The sequence below is a fragment of the Lycorma delicatula genome, chromosome 6, assembly GCF_047948215.1.
Source record: "Lycorma delicatula isolate Av1 chromosome 6, ASM4794821v1, whole genome shotgun sequence".
NCBI lineage: Eukaryota > Metazoa > Arthropoda > Insecta > Hemiptera > Fulgoridae > Lycorma > Lycorma delicatula.
This window is the reverse complement of record NC_134460.1, coordinates 155,589,966-155,602,716: the sequence shown is the minus strand read 5'-3', so window position 1 is coordinate 155,602,716 and position 12,751 is coordinate 155,589,966. Positions and strand designations below refer to the sequence as shown.

Genomic DNA, 12,751 nt, shown 5'->3' with positions numbered 1-12,751 from the left:
ACGTTAAAACGGTCGGGGACTTTGTTAGAAAATACACTGGCGTAATACAAAAATTGACGTTTGAAACGGTTAATTTTGAAAAGAATGCGGTATAAGCATTTTTCCCTGCCGAACGAGTATTGTACGGTGTATTTTTAACTTCAAATTAATTTTTATATTTGTTAAGTGTAGTATTACTTTCTTGACATAAAGGAATCGGATTTTGGACTTTTTCTTACTGCAGTGATAAGCCCTCGTCGAGAACTTTTCAACGATACGTCATAAACGGTACTTATTTTCATCGTTTCCAGAGTTAAAGCCAAATAAAGTTTTAATTAATGAAATATTTGGATGTTAGGAGAAACCACATCGGTTCAAATCAGAATTAATATCTTTTTTTAATTTAAATATACTGATTTATTAACGATTAACCTCTGATCGCAAACAAAAGATTACGATAAATAATAATTCAATAACAACAAAAAAATAAAAAATAAGAAAACATATCAGAAGTTATTAATGAAAAAAAATTATATCAACTTTTCAATTTAAAATGTGTATGTAATTTAATAGGCGTACAAGGAAGTCGTATGGTGCCCACATCAATTTTTTTATTTACGCGATTGTTTTTCTTCAAAAAATAATAAACTACAATTAGAAAAAAGAACCAGAATGTACCGTTCACTACCGCGAAAATCCCTATTCGTTAGTACATTATTCTACAGTTAAAATTTCAATCTAACTTTCGTTAAATCAATATTCATCATTCAAAAAAAAAAAAAATGACAAGAGGTATTTCAATAATTTCACTTTATTTTAGCCACCTAATAACCCATTCCGAGACACCGCCCTCACGGAGGGACTGACTAGTAATGTAATAAAAATGTAAACCGTTATTACAATATTATAGTTTACTTTTTAAGAAAAAGAAAACATATTAAGTAAATATTACTAATAAAATACTTGGAAACATAATGGTAAAAGTCAGTTTTATGGAGATAATCTCAGTAGAGACTGAAATATTTTATTCTTTCATTTAATTTATGTATATATATATATATATTAACTTAGCAAAATCAATTCTTTTGTTATTGCATTTGCTATATTCCTCTCTATACTAATCATGTCAAAGATAAAATTATAAAAATATTTTACTAACAAGAGTACAGAATTCAATAATGCTTCTACTTTTGCTTATTGTTATTTCATAATAGCGCTTTCAAGGTTTCCTTCATCATCAGTTAATAAAACATTTTCTTTTTAAAAAATCACACGTTAAAATTGTAAACGTGTAAAAATATGTAGTCGTAAAAATTAAAAATATTAAACATTTTTTGTTATGTGGCGGGCCACACATAAAGTACTGTACATAAACTTGATTTTGAGACTAAGATACCCAGAGATAACGTATTTTATCGATTATAAAACTTCTTATACAAAAATTATAGTTTACTGACATACCATTATGTTTCAGTCCACTGCCGCCTCTCACAAAATACAACAGTAGTATAAATTACCTTAATTTTATTGCCATGCGATGGTGCAGCCCATGATAATAGCCAGGTTGATTCGTATTCTTTCTTCTAATTCGTTATTAGAATGCAATCGATCAGCGCTTTTATGAACTAACAGTACACCAAGATATAGACTTGGCACCGGTGGATAGTGATGCTGAAGAACCGCAAAGAAAACCACTGTAACAGCGAACAAACTGGATAATGATGGCTTCTTAAAACTAAAGTTCAAATCAGGTTTAGCTGTTTCTGGTATTATCCTAAGCTTTATACTTTCATGAAATATATATGCCTATTATGTTAAGTTATGAACACTCTCGCGGTTATAAATCGATATAATATTATTTGTAAATAATGACGTTGAACTCGCAGCTGAATGTAGCGCATTTTATTGTAATTTTAGAAAATAAGCTTAGATTAAAATCCATGCAAAATTATAAACAAAAAATAATTAAATAAATTTATAAGCGTAAAATTATGTAAGGTCCGATTTCAGCTCAACAAACCGATTGCTGAAGTGTAATTGGATCCACATCCTTTTATAAGTAAATATCTTAAATAAAAATGAAGTACATATTAAAATTAATTTACATATTATCAAAAAGAAATTACTTGACTTAATGGTGGTCGGTGCCTCTGTGCTGCTTGTTCCGCCATTTTACAGAGCCTAACAGTCTTCAATGGTTTGTGTGCGGGCGCGTGTAGTTGAATCGACCAAGTTAAAACGGCGGTTCAATTGTAAGCGCTTCAATTTCGCTTCTCCGATTTCGTTCCTTATATACGCAATCCGCCGATTCGTATACGATACGTTCATCACATATTTTTTTGAAAATGAACGATCGGGAATGCACGGCGATGGAATAGTTGCAATAAGGATTAAATCAAAACAAAAGCCGACGATTGTTAACGTCTACATGCCTACAAGTGCCCATGATGATGATGATGAGGTAGAATGTGTATACAAAGAAATATACAAAGCGATTAAATACATAATACAGGATGAAAATATAATAATAGTAGGGAGATTGGAATGCAAGCATTGAAAAAGGCAAGGACGGAAATATTGTTGGTGAATATAGGCAGAGCAAAAGAGACTCATTGAAACGCTCTTTTGATGAATAAAAATTCCGACATTTATGACACTACAGGTACAAGTTTTTATTCCTTTTTGACCCGCGTTATTAAACGTACAATCACATATAAATATATGTAGCATTACCAAAAGTTTTGATAAATTTCTTTACCGCTTAAGTAATAGTAAAATTAAGTTTCAAATTACTTATTATCTGAAATGCGGATTAACAGAAGATTCACAATATACTCGTAATTTTAATATTGATGGATAACAAACAATTTATAGAATAAGCGAATTTATTTAATGCAAACGATATTTGTTTGTCTGTTGTAAAGAATATTACTGAGAAGAATTACTGTAAGAATGTTACTGTTACTGTAATAGATAATAGAATTATTATAGTGTGATCGTGGAAATTTAATAGTTGTTCTATAATTGGTCTGGCTCTATTTATTATGTTAAATTTTATTCATGATGATATTTCTAAGGAAATTTTTTAAATTTATTAATGAATTTTAAGTTCATGGCAATTTTCTGCCACTCTTAGAATGGCTTAGATACTAGTGGTAGTTCATTAAAAGAGTGTTCAGGGGGTGGTGTAATTGAAAATCATTCAATTGAGGATGATTTATTGTTTTTAAAGATTGTAATTCGTTTAAATGCTATGGCTTCTCGTATGATGAATATGAATATTATAATTCTGATTATTGAAATTAATGATCCCACGGATGAAATTGTGTTTCATGTCATGTAATCGTCTGGGTAATCTGAATATCGTCGTGGTATTCCCGCTACGCCTAAAAAGTGTTGCGGGAAGAATGTTAGGTTTACTCCTAAAAATATGGTTGAAAATTGAATTTTTAATCATTTTTTATTTATTCTTATACCTGTTATTAGTGGAAATCAGTGAATGATTCTTGCTATAATGGCGAATACTGTTCCTATTGATAATACGTAATGAAAATGGGCTACAACATAGTATGTATCGTGTAAAATTACATCAATTTAAGAAGAGTTGGCTAGAATTACTCCTGTTAATCCTCCGATAGTGAATAGGAATACAAATCCTATAGATCAAATTATTTGCGGTGATTTTTTTTTTTGTTATTCCTTGTATAGTGGCCATTCATCTAAAGATTTTAATTCCTGTTGGTACTGCAATAATTATAGTTGCAGAGGTGAAGTATGCTCGTGTGTCAATATCTATACCTACAGTAAATATGTGGTGTGCTCATACAATAAATCCTAAAATACCAATTGCTAATATCGCATAAATTATTCCTAGATGACCGAATGTTATTATTTTTCCTCTTTCGTTAGTAATAATGTGGGAGATTAATCCGAATCCTGGTAGAATTAAAATATATACTTCTGGATGTCCAAAGAATCAAAATAAGTGTTGATATAAAATTGGGACCCCGCAGGAGGGGTCAAAAAATGAAGTATTAAAGTTTCGATCTGTTAATAGTATTGCGATTGCTCCGGCTAATACTGGTAATGATACTAGCAGTAAAACTGCTGTAATTAGGACTGATCAACAGAAAAGGGGTATTTTTTCTATAGTTATTCCTTTTGGTCGTATATTTATTGTTGTCGAAATAAAATTAATTTCTCCTATGATTGATCTTAATCCCGCAATGTGAAGAGAAAAAATATTTAGGTCTACTGAAGGTCCTGAATGTGCAATTTGGGCTGAGAGAGGAGGGTAAACAGTTCATCCTGTTCCTGATCCTGACCCTACGATTGATCTTGCAATTAAAAGTGTAATTGATGGTGGTAGTAATCAAAATCTTATGTTATTTATTCGTGGGAATGCCATGTCTGGTGCACCGATTATAATAGGGACTAGTCAGTTTCCAAATCCTCCAATTATAATTGGTATAACCATAAAGAAAATTATAATGAATGCGTGTGATGTTACGATGGTATTATAAATTTGGTCATTTTTAATTATCGATCCTGGTTGTATTAGTTCTAATCGGATAATTATTCTTATTGTTCCAAGTAGTCTAGCTCAGAGCCCAAAAATAAAATAAAGAGTTCCGATATCTTTATGATTTGTTGAAAATATTCATTTATTCATTGAGAATGGGATGGCTGATTTAGGCGATAGATTGTAAATTTATTTAAGGTTTTAAACCTCTCATTATTTGTCTTGTATTCAATTATGATTCTATATTGCAAATATAGAGGTGCATTACTTGCTAAGGCTTATTTATAATAATAATTTTAACTTTGAAGGTTAATAGTTTTTTTAACTTAAATCCTTCTTTTTAGTTTAATTTAAAAATTATTATTATTGGAATTCCTATTAAATTTAGGATAATCGGGATAGTTGATTTTTTTTTATTATTTTTTATTTATTTGATTTGGTTATTGTAGGGATTATTATGTTCAAGTATATGTATGTTGATATAATTGATGAAATTAGTATAATTAATGGAATTGTTGGTGCTATACAAATTGTTGATTTTATAATTATTCATTTTATTAAAAATCCTCTTATTGATAATGATGAAATTATTAGGGATGTTTTTGTTAAATTTGTTTGAGTATTGATTTGGTTTAAAAAATTGATATTATTTTTTTTGAACGTGTTTATTATAGTTAAGTTGATTATGGTGTATATAATTAATAGAAGAGTAAATTGTTGTTTTGAAATTATTAATGAAAAGATTATTACTGGTGAATTTGAGATTGATGAGTATGCTATTAATTTTTTTAGCGATGTTTGTTTTATTCCTGAGATTGGTGCCGTAATTATTGATGTTATTATTAGTTTAATTCTGGTTATTTGGGTTGCAATAATTGTGGGAATGATTTTTTGTATAGTTATTATAATACATATTTCTCATCTTATTATTTGCATGATTCTTGGTACTCATAGGTGGAATGGGATTATACCTATTTTTATTAAAATTCTTTCATTAATGAGGCAGTTAATGATAGCATTAATAATTATTGAGGTTATTATAATTGATGAGGATATTCTTTGAATTAAATATTTTATAGATTGTTCATTTATTTTATTTATTTTTTTTAAAAGGGGTAGAAAAGAAATTAAATTCTATAGATATTCATGAGAATATTATTCTGTTGGAGGATATTGTTATGATAATTCTTACGGTTATTGTTGTGATAAATATTGTTTTTGATAAATTTATTTTAATTAAAAAGAGAATTTATTCATCGATGGAGTATGAACCCATAAGCTTAATTTAGCTTATCTTTTTGTAAAAGGATGTGTGATGCATTAAGAATTTTGATTTCTTCAGTTTCAGTTTAATTCTGGATTTTACAATTTAGCATGAGTGAGGTTTCACTTAATTTACTTCATCAAAGTAATCCTTTAATCAGGCATCTTGCTTGAGTATAAAAATCCATTGTTTTTTTTTTCCTTTTTTTTATATATCATTTTTTTTATGCGGTACATTATTTGCTTATTTAATTTTTTTGCAATTTTAAACATAAATTTTTTCGTTATAATAAGATATTTATATTATACCATTCAATTGATTAATTATTATGTTACAAAAAAGAAAAAAGATAGTTATATTATAATATATATATTATATATAGTAATATATTTATTTAAATATATCTATTTCACCCTTTAATATTTAATCTTATTAAGTATAATATTTTAATTCATAAGTGTTATATAAATTAAAAAATTTATTATATAATAGATAACCTCTTATATTTAAATAAAGATTTTAATATAATATAGATTTTTAGTTTAATGTAAAATAGTTTTTGTAAAGATAATCATCTAAAATAAATTATTTAATTAAATGCATCAATAAGATATTAAATTTTAATTTTAATTAAATACTTATTTTATAAGAATTTAATTAAAATCAACTTTTAATTAAATTAAATAGGATTTTATTAAAAATAATTTTATTCATTCAAATAAATTTTAAAGTTTAAAAAACCTAAGGAATATAATTATATTATGATAAGTGTATTTAAAAATATATAATTAAAAAAAAAAAAAAAATCCTCATGGTTTAATTCCTATCTTAAGTTTTAGTTTAGTAAAATAATTACATATGTTTTATTTAAGTATTTATTTTGGTTCTTTAAAAACAAATTTATTATTATACTATTGTTATTTGTGATGTTAAGATTATTGTTGTTTAAGTTTACTTTCATATATTTTGAACCATTGTTTTTTTTTTTTTTATAGAAAATTATGATAATGTTAGGGGTAGCTTTATCTTATATTTGTGTGGCTTTTAGATATCAACTTTTAAGTTTACTTTTATTTATTTTAACTACTGTTTTTTTATTTAAATTAGATAATGTTAGGGTAGCTTTATTTAATATTTCTTTTTCTTAAATTATTAGCTTTTGATTTTATTGACTGGTTTAAGCTATAATTTTATTTAACTTCAGTTAGGGGTAGCTTGAAGTTATGTTTGCTCGAGGGAGGAGATCCTTTTTTGAATGTAATTTGTTGTTTAAAATTTTGGAGTTAAGGTCCCCTTTAAATATAGTTTTTAAAAAAATTTGATTTTTGTTTTAAAATTTGGCTTTAAATTTATAACGCATGTAAATTTTTGTTAGGTTAAATATCCTTAATGGTGAATTTTTATTTTCAGTGTTAAGGTTTTTTAATTTAATTTTTTAATTTAAGTTATATTTTTTAGAACCAAAAAATGTTGTGCCAGCATTTGCGGTTATTCCTCAGGTTCAAGTTAATTTTTTTTAGAATTTAGTCTTATTTGGTTTTAATATTTTGTATTTAGGTGAAATTTATACAATAAATTTTTTTTTTCTATGTAAATTTGAATTTAAACCGGGATTAGATACCCTGTTATTCTTAATTAGTAATTTTTTTCTAAGGTAGTATATTTTTTATAATTGAAATTTAATAGATCTGGCGGTTTTTAAATCTTTTTAGAGGAACCTGTAATTTAAATGATATTCCACGATTTTTTGTACCTTTTTTTTCTTGTATATCTCTGTCGTCGAGTGTAATGAAAATTTATTTTCTTTTTCTTTTTAAAGATTTATGTTAGGTCAAGATGCAGTTATAAAGAGGTTATTATGGGTTACATTAATTTTTGTTTTTTGATTTTTTAATTTGATTAAATCTGAATTTGGATTTAATAGTAATTTTTTTTAATAAATTTTTTGAATTTTGCTCTTAATTATGTACATATCGCCCGTCACTCTCATAAATTGAGATAAGTCGTAACAAAGTAGATGTACTGGAAAGTGTATCTAGAATCGGATTTCGGTTTATTCTTATTTACAATAAGATTTTTTACTGTTCAATTCAGTTGAGTCTGATAGGTTTTTTTTTTTATTTGATTTTCTTTAATTTAGTTATATATAACAGTTAAACTTTAATATGTTCCTATTGCTATACACAAATAACGAAAATCTTACAGCAAACATCTGTTTTCAGTATCGGTAGTCATAAAAAATTTCAGCATAAATATCAATCACTTTTTATAATTAAGTAAAACAATATAACCAAAGAAAAAAAAAAGTTTGAGAATTTCATTTTTTCAATGTTTATACAAGAGCATCAATATATCATGTAACCCATCATGTGTGTTTACGTAGAAGAAAATAATAAAATATTTGGAAAAGGAGATATTATAAATTAAGGTAAAAGAATGGCTAAATTGAGACATAGGGCGACAGGAAATATCTACAATAAACAAAGTTAACATCATATATAATCTTCCACTTGTATATACGTATAAATATGCATACGTATACGAAAAATTTGGACTTTAATAAATTTTATATAATCCAAATTTATAAACATTTCAAGACATAATATAAGGAAGCTCCGAGTGTTTTGTCATTCTCCTAAATTATTACAGTAAATAAAGTAACGTTGAAATTTAAAAATATTTATCTTACAGATAAAATAATATCGTTAAAAAAAGACAAAAAAATGTAAAATTTAATTTATCATTTTATATTATTTTATTCACTCTTTCGTAAGATTTATTCGAGCAATAATAAACACACTTTTGTCCTTTTGTCCTTGAAAAATGACGTAGTTGACACAATAGAGACGAATACTGGTTTATACTGGTTTAGCACTAGCATATAAGACGAAGGACATTTAAACCGTTACAAGCTGCGCTAACCTTGAGTACAGTGTTGCCAACTGACATAATACGGAGAAATAAAATTTATTTATGCGTGACTTCTACCTTCTTAATTTTAGGGTTGAGTCCTTTTTGAAACACCTAATATAGTATATTAGATTGACTTATACCTGATAAAAGATATTCATTCTCATGAACCTATGAATCAAACGAATCAATTCTTTCAACAATTGCATTTATCACGTCTTCCTGTTTTATAGTAAAATTTTTAAATTTAATTAATTCCTTAAGTACATCTAATTTGCTTAAGCAAATTCAACATGAGCAAGTGTACCTCTATTATTATCTCTTAACGTGAAGATGTACCTTTTATCTAGTAATTGACTGGTTAATTCTTTATATTCATTTAATTGTTAATTTAGTATTGGATAAATAAATTTTATTTTAGAATAATAATTTTTTTTTAGTACCTTTTGTATCAGGGTTAATTAATTTTTTAAATTTATTTTTTTTCCCCCGAATAGTGAAGATCTATCTTAATCTGTATTTTATTGTGGAATAATTATTTATAAGTTTGGGATTGTTTCGATATGAAATTCATTTCTTTTTATATGTGGTTATCTGGTAGATTGATTTAATCGAGAATTTCTTTTTGTTAATTTTATTTTTTTTTTCATTTTGAAATTTTATATTAAGGGTGGATAAGCTCTTTTTTTATATATAATTTATTTTTTTTTATTTTTCTTGTTGGATTAGAATCTTTCATCATTTAAAGTTCGTTGTAGATTAAATTGGGTTTTTTTTATATTTATTTTTTTACTGGATTTTAATTAATTTTTTGATTTTTAATTATGATTAAATTAGTAGATTTAAAAATTTTATTTATGAATTAGGCAAGAAATAATTTCGCCTGTTTATCAAAAACATGTCCTTTTGTGATTTATTTAAGGTTTGGCCTGCTCAATGATTTAAATAGCTGCAGTATTTTGACTGTGCTAAGGTAGCATAATAATTAGTCTTTTAATTGAGGTCTGGAATGATTGGTTTGACGAGAATTATACTTTATTTTTGAAATTTAGTTTGAATTTTATTTTTAAGTTAAAAAGCTTAAATTTAGGAGAGGATAAGACCCTATAGATCTTTATTTTATTTAAAAATTTTTTTTTTCTTTAGTTTATTTTTTAAATTTTTATTAATTAAATTTTGTTGGGGTGACAAATAAAATTTTAATCTTTATTTTTTTTTTACATTTTTTTTATGTGTAATTGATCCTTTATTTTGATTAAAATATTAAGATACCTTAGGGATAACAGCGTTATAAATCTGGAGAGTTCTTATTGATAGATTTGTTTGCGACCTCGATGTTGGATTAAAAGTTTCTGTGGGGTAGGTTTTACAGTTTTGGGTCTGTTCGACCTTTGAAATTTTACATGATCTCAGTTCAAGCCGGCGTGAGCCAGGTTGGTTTCTATCTTCTTTAAATTTATTTTAATTGGTACGAAAGGATTTTTGGTAATATAATAATTTATTTACTAATTTGGCAGATTCAAGTGCTTTAAATTTAGAATTTAATAATGTATTTTTACAGTTAGTAAATGTTTATTCTTAGTTCTTTTTTTTTATTTATTTTTATTCTTTTGGGTGTTGCTTTTTTTACTTTATTTGAACGTAGGATTTTAGGTTACATTCAATTCCGCAAGGGTCCTAATAGGGTTGGTTTATTTGGTTTGTTGCAGCCTTTTAGAGATGCTTTAAAGTTATTTAGAAGGGAATTTTATTTTCTTGTTTTTGGAAATTATTTGATTTATTTTTTTGTACCTATTCTGGGTCTTTCTGTTTCTTTAATTTTTTGGTTAATATTTCCTTTTAGTTTTAATTTTGTTGGATTTCCTTATTGTCTTTTTTTTTTGTTGTTCTGGTTTGGGGGTTTATTTTATTATAATTCCTGGTTGGTCATCTAATTCTCTTTATTGGGTTGTATACGTAGAATTTCTCAAAGAATTTCTTATGAAGTTGTTTTTTTTTTTTTAGTTATTTTTTTGTTTTATTTTATATTGCGAGTCTTTTAATTTGAATTATTTTTGTTATTTTCAGTTGGATGTTTGGTTTATTTTTTTTTCTTTTCCTTTATTTATAATTTTTCTTTCTTGTATTTTGGCTGAAACTAATCGTTCTCCATTTGATTTTTCTGAGGGTGAGTCAGAGTTGGTTTCTGGATTTAATGTTGAATACAGATCATTTAGATTCTCTTTATTTTTTTATCTGAATATAGAAATATAATATTTATGAGATTTTTTACTTGTTTAGTTTTTTTGGGGGGTGATTGTATAAATTTTTTTTTTTATTAGGGTTGTTTTTCTTATTTATTTTTTTGTATGGGTTCGTGGTTCCTTTCCTCGTTATCGTTATGATAAATTAATATATATGTGTTGAAGGAGCTATTTACCTGTTACTTTAAATTATATTTTGGTTTTTATTTTTTTTAGGATTTTTTTGTTTTTCATTATTTTAAGGTGAAAAAAAAGTTAATAGTATTTTATACTTTCCTATAATTTCAAGTTATATTGCTTTGAGCTTATTAACTTATCTCATTTCTTTGCAGACATGGGATGAATAATAAAAAATGAAAAGTAAATTGCGGTTAAGATTTGTCCTGTAATAATATATGGTTCTTCTACTGGTCGTGCGCCGATTCATGCGAGTAAAATAAATGTATTTACTATAGTTCAAAATATTATTTTATTTATCGGGTAGAATGATCTTGTTTGGAATTTTATTTTTATTGAGAATGGTATCGATATAATAATTATAATCGATATTATTAGTGCTACTACTCCTCCTAATTTTCTAGGGATAGATCGTAGAATTGCATATGCGAATAGAAAGTATCATTCTGGTTGAATGTGTGGAGGTGTTCTTAGTGGATTTGCTGGTGTAAAATTTTCTGGGTCTATAGTGAGGAATGGATTTAAATTAATTATTATTGTAAAAATTATTATTGTTATTGCTATTCCTAAGATATCCTTTGTTGTAAAGTAGGGGTGAAATGGAATTTTGTCAATATTGTTTTCCATACCTAGTGGGTTGGATGATCCGGATTCGTGTAGGAATATTAGGTGTAACATTACTATTATTGATAAGATGAATGGTAAAATAAAGTGGAATGTGAAGAATCGATTTAGCGTAGGATTGTCTACAGCAAATCCCCCCCACCCCTCATACTCATTGTACTACTATTTCTCCTATGTAAGGAATTGCTGAAATTAAGTTTGTAATTACTGTTGCTCCTCAGAAGGATATTTGACCTCACGGTAGTACATATCCTATGAATGCGGTTGCCATTAACGTTAAAAGAATTAATGATCCTGATATTCATGTTTTCTTTTATTTAAATGATCCATAATATATACCTCGTCCTGCGTGTATAAAAATTAAAATGAAGAATAATGATGCACCATTTGCGTGAATATTTCGAATTATTCATCCGTAATTCACCTCTCGGGTAATATGTACAATTCTTTTAAAAGCTTTATCAATTCTTGGTGAATAATGTATCGCTAGGAATAATCCTGAAATAATTTGAATTATTAAGCGTATTCGTAGAAGCGATCCAAAGTTTCATCGTAATGAAATATTTGATGGTCTTGGTAAATCAATTAAGGAATTAATCGGTCTTAATTTACGTATCGATTTAAACATAAGTTTTTTTAAGTGGTCCTTCAAATGTTCTTACGATGTTGTTTACTGAGTTTATTGTAATAATTAGGATTAATATTATTATAATTGTAATATTTATTTTATATATTCTAAAAACTTTTCTTGTTGATTTTTCTTCAGTTAGTTCGGTTGTCATTTCCTTTATTTCATTAAGTTTAGTAATTATTTCTGTTGTTGGATCTAAATTTCTTATTATAACAGAAATTAATGCGACTAATATTCAGATTAAAAAAATTTTTGTTGTTTGTTTGAATTTTTAATTTGATGCAATTCTTGATATATATATATATATATATATGAATATAATTATTAGTCCTCCTACTGTTGTGAAGAATATAATATAAAGATATCATGATGATTTAATTATTATTGAATTATTTCTGCAC

General features: G+C 26.2%; 2 pseudogenes; both read right to left on the bottom strand.

The window, feature by feature from the left end:
• Positions 1–3,004: 3,004 nt before the first annotated feature.
• Positions 3,005–4,715, bottom strand: LOC142326966 (cytochrome c oxidase subunit 1-like; annotated as a pseudogene).
• Positions 4,716–9,963: 5,248 nt separating this feature from the next.
• On the bottom strand, positions 9,964–12,347 carry LOC142326395 (cytochrome b-like; annotated as a pseudogene).
• Between the last annotated feature and the right edge of the window lie 404 nt (positions 12,348–12,751).